The sequence below is a fragment of the Dunckerocampus dactyliophorus genome, unplaced genomic scaffold (assembly GCF_027744805.1).
Source record: "Dunckerocampus dactyliophorus isolate RoL2022-P2 unplaced genomic scaffold, RoL_Ddac_1.1 HiC_scaffold_87, whole genome shotgun sequence".
Taxonomy (NCBI): domain Eukaryota; kingdom Metazoa; phylum Chordata; class Actinopteri; order Syngnathiformes; family Syngnathidae; genus Dunckerocampus; species Dunckerocampus dactyliophorus.
This window is the reverse complement of record NW_026559923.1, coordinates 20001-25000: the sequence shown is the minus strand read 5'-3', so window position 1 is coordinate 25000 and position 5000 is coordinate 20001.

The following is a 5000-nucleotide window of genomic DNA, read 5'->3' as shown; positions in this document are numbered from 1 at the left end:
CATCCGGAGGTGATAGCGCGGCCCGGGCCGCCTGACGCGGCCCATCGCGGGCGCTCCTCGTCGGACACCTGCGTCACACAGCCTGGGTGCCAGCTGTGGAGTGACACTTAGAGAAAAAGAAGCACAAGTCACTCATATCAAAGTTCCCGTTCCCTTTTGTTTGTGTCACGCTTGGAAATGCTTGAGAGGTGACACTTTGTCAAAATTGCAGCTGGTGTCTCATCATCATCACCGCTGCTCATCAGCCTTCCTTGGATGCCTGCCATGCACGCGGCCCAACGGGGCACTCAGATGGGGTGGGCAGCCCGGACCGCCTTGCGCGGCCCAACACGGGCGCCCAGGGGGACGCGGAAACCCGTTTTAGAAAATAACCTCCAGGGGTTTTCCAAGAGCGGCACAGCCCCAGCTCACGTCCGTGTTTCAGTGCGTCAAAAGCGGATTCAAAAGTGTGCTTTTCTCGGTACTTCCCCTGGAGGTCAGTGTTTCTAAAAACTGGGTTTCCGAAATCGTGCTGGAGGTGTTTTGGTCAACCAGGAAAAATGGCATTTACGGGAGAGGGTAAAGTATACCCCCCCCCCCCCCTCTCGGCTGATTTACCCTCTCCCGTAAACGCGTTTTTTCCTGGTCGACCAAAACACTCATTGACTCCCATTCATTTGACACTTTGTCATTTTTTCAGCACTTTTTTCGCGCATTGGGTACTCCGCCCATTGACTCCCATTCATTTGACACTTTGTCGTTTTTCCAGACCTTTTTTCACGCATTGGGTACTCCGCCCATTCACTCCCATTCATTTGACACTTTGTCGTTTTTTCAGCACTTTTTTCGCGCATTGGGTACTCCGCCCCATTCACTCCCATTCATTTCACACTTAGAAAAATCATCCGAGCGGCTCTCCACGCATTTTATAGCCGCTTTGGGGCTCCAGCCGCCTCGGCCTTCATTTCTGACTAGGCTCGTGTGGACTTTGTCGTTTTTTCAGCACTTTTTTCGCGCATTGGGTACTCCGCCCCATTCACTCCCATTCATTTCACACTTTGAAAAATCATCCGAGCGGCTCTCCACGCGTTTTATAGCCGCTTTGGGGCTCCAGCCGCCTCGGACTGCATTTCTGACTAGGCTCGTGTGGACTTTGTCGTTTTTTCAGCACTTTTTTCGCGCATTGGGTACTCCGCCCCATTCACTCCCATTCATTTCACACTTTGAAAAATCATCCGAGCGGCTCTCCACGCGTTTTATAGCCGCTTTGGGGCTCCAGCCGCCTCGGACTGCATTTCTGACTAGGCTCGTGTGGACTTTGTCGTTTTTTCAGCACTTTTTTTACACATTGGGTACTCTGCCCCATTCACTCCCATTCATTTGACACTTTGAAAAATCATCCGAGCGGCTCTCCACGCGTTTTATAGCCGCTTTGGGGCTCCAGCCGCCTCGGACTGCATTTCTGACTAGGCTCGTGTGGACTTTGTCGTTTTTTCAGCACTTTTTTTACACATTGGGTACTCTGCCCCATTCACTCCCATTCATTTGACACTTTGAAAAATCATCCGAGCGGCTCTCCACGCGTTTTATAGCCGCTTTCAGACTCCTGCCGCCTCGCCTGCACTTCCGCCTCGGTCCGTTAGGATTTAGGCCTTTTTTCAGCACTTTTTCTCCGTTCCTCCGGGGCGACAGCGGCTCTCCACGCATTTTATAGCCGTTTTCAGACTCCTGCCGCCTCGCCTGCACTTCCGCCTCGGTCCGTTAGGATTTAGGCCTTTTTTCAGCACTTTTTCTCCGTTCCTCCGGGGCGACAGCGGCTCTCCACGCATTTTATAGCCGTTTTCAGACTCCTGCCGCCTCGCCTGCACTTCCGCCTCGGTCCGTTAGGATTTAGGCCTTTTTTCAGCACTTTTTCTCCGTTCCTCCGGGGCGACAGCGGCTCTCCACGCATTTTATAGCCGTTTTCAGACTCCTGCCGCCTCGCCTGCACTTCCGCCTCGGTCCGTTAGGATTTAGGCCTTTTTTCAGCACTTTTTCTCCGTTCCTCCGGGGCGACAGCGGCTCTCCACGCATTTTATAGCCGTTTTCAGACTCCTGCCGCCTCGCCTGCACTTCCGCCTCGGTCCGTTAGGATTTAGGCCTTTTTTCAGCACTTTTTCTCCGTTTCTCCGGGGCGACAGCGGCTCTCCACGCATTTTATAGCCGTTTTCAGACTCCTGCCGCCTCGCCTGCACTTCCGCCTAGGTCCGTTAGGATTTAGGCCTTTTTTCAGCACTTTTTCTCCGTTTCTCCGGGGCGACAGCGGCTCTCCACGCTTTTTATAGCGGTTTTCAGACTCCTGCCGCCTCGCCTGCACTTCCGCCTAGGTCCGTTAGGATTTAGGCCTTTTTTCAGCACTTTTTCTCCGTTCCTCCGGGGCGACAGCGGCTCTCCACGCTTTTTATAGCCGCTTTGGGGCTTTAGCCGCCTCGGCCTGCATTTCTGACTAGGCTCGTGTGGACTTTTTCAGCACTTTTTTTGTGCATTGGGTACTCTCGCCCATTGACTCCCATTCATTTGACACTTTGTCATATTTTCAGCACTTTTTTGGCGCATTGGGTACTCTCGCCCATTGACTCCCATTCATTTGACACTTTGTCATATTTTCAGCACTTTTTTGGCGCATTGGGTACTCTCGCCCATTGACTTCAATGCATTTACTGCAACTCCTGCCTGTGTCCGCCAGAGGGCGTCTGGCTTAACAGCGGCTCTCCACGCTATTTCTATCCGCTTTGAGGCTCCAGGCAGCTCGGCCTGGGTTTCTGAATTTCTCCCTTGACACTTTGTTACTTTTTCACCCTTTTTCTCATTTCATCCAGGGACACAGCGGCTCTCACAGACTTTAGAACCGCCCCTGGGCTCCAGGACCCTAGGCATGGGTTTCTGCCTAGCTCCCTTGACACTTTGCCATTTTTCCACCCTTTTTCTCATTTCATCCAGGGACACAGCGGCTCTCCACAGACTTTGCAGGCGCCCCCGGGCTCCAGGAAGCTCGGCCTGGGTTTCTGAATTTCTCCCTTGACACTTTGCCATTTTTTCACCTTTTTTCTCATTTCATCCAGGGACACAGCGGCTCTCCACAGACTTTGCAGCCGCCCCCGGGCTCCAGGCAGCTCGGCCTGGGTTTCTGAATTTCTCCCTTGACACTTTGCCATTTTTTCACCTTTTTTCTCATTTCATCCAGGGACACAGCGGCTCTCCACAGACTTTGCAGCCGCCCCTGGGCTCCAGCCAGCTCGGCCTGAGTTTCTGAATTTCTCCCTTGACACTTTGCCATTTTTTCACCCTTTTTCTCATTTCATCCAGGGACACAGCGGCTCTCCACAGACTTTCCCGCGGCCCCTGGGCTCCAGGACCCTAGGCATGGGTTTCTGCCTAGCTCCCTTGACACTTTGCCATTTTTTCACCTTTTTTCTCATTTCATCCAGGGACACAGCGGCTCTCCACAGACTTTGCAGCCGCCCCCGGGCTCCAGGCAGCTCGGCCTGGGTTTCTGAATTTCTCCCTTGACACTTTGCCATTTTTTCACCTTTTTTCTCATTTCATCCAGGGACACAGCGGCTCTCCACAGACTTTGCAGCCGCCCCTGGGCTCCAGCCAGCTCGGCCTGAGTTTCTGAATTTCTCCCTTGACACTTTGCCATTTTTTCACCCTTTTTCTCATTTCATCCAGGGACACAGCGGCTCTCCACAGACTTTCCCGCGGCCCCTGGGCTCCAGGACCCTAGGCATGGGTTTCTGCCTAGCTCCCTTGACACTTTGCCATTTTTTCACCCTTTTTCTCATTTCATCCAGGGACACAGCGGCTCTCCACAGACTTTGCAGCCGCCCCTGGGCTCCAGGACCCTAGGCATGGGTTTCTGCCTAGCTCCCTTGACACTTTGCCATTTTTTCACCCTTTTTCTCATTTCATCCAGGGACACAGCGGCTCTCCACAGACTTTACAGCCGCCCCTGGGCTCCAGGACCCTAGGCACGGGTTTCTGAATTTTTCCCTTGACACTTTGCCATTTTTTCACCCTTTTTCTCATTTCATCCAGGGACACAGCGGCTCTCCACAGACTTTCCCGCGGCCCCTGGGCTCCAGGCAGCTCGGCCTGAGTTTCTGAATTTCTCCCTTGACACTTTGCCATTTTTTCACCTTTTTTCTCATTTCATCCAGGGACACAGCGGCTCTCCACAGACTTTGCAGCCGCCCCTGGGCTCCAGCCAGCTCGGCCTGAGTTTCTGAATTTCTCCCTTGACACTTTGCCATTTTTTCACCCTTTTTCTCATTTCATCCAGGGACACAGCGGCTCTCACAGACTTTAGAACCGCCCCTGGGCTCCAGGACCCTAGGCATGGGTTTCTGCCTAGCTCCCTTGACACTTTGCCATTTTTTCACCTTTTTTCTCATTTCATCCAGGGACACAGCGGCTCTCCACAGACTTTGCAGCCGCCCCCGGGCTCCAGGCAGCTCGGCCTGGGTTTCTGAATTTCTCCCTTGACACTTTGCCATTTTTTCACCTTTTTTCTCATTTCATCCAGGGACACAGCGGCTCTCCACAGACTTTGCAGCCGCCCCTGGGCTCCAGCCAGCTCGGCCTGAGTTTCTGAATTTCTCCCTTGACACTTTGCCATTTTTTCACCCTTTTTCTCATTTCATCCAGGGACACAGCGGCTCTCCACAGACTTTCCCGCGGCCCCTGGGCTCCAGGACCCTAGGCATGGGTTTCTGCCTAGCTCCCTTGACACTTTGCCATTTTTTCACCCTTTTTCTCATTTCATCCAGGGACACAGCGGCTCTCCACAGACTTTGCAGCCGCCCCTGGGCTCCAGGACCCTAGGCATGGGTTTCTGCCTAGCTCCCTTGACACTTTGCCATTTTTTCACCCTTTTTCTCATTTCATCCAGGGACACAGCGGCTCTCCACAGACTTTACAGCCGCCCCTGGGCTCCAGGACCCTAGGCACGGGTTTCTGAATTTTTCCCTTGACACTTTGCC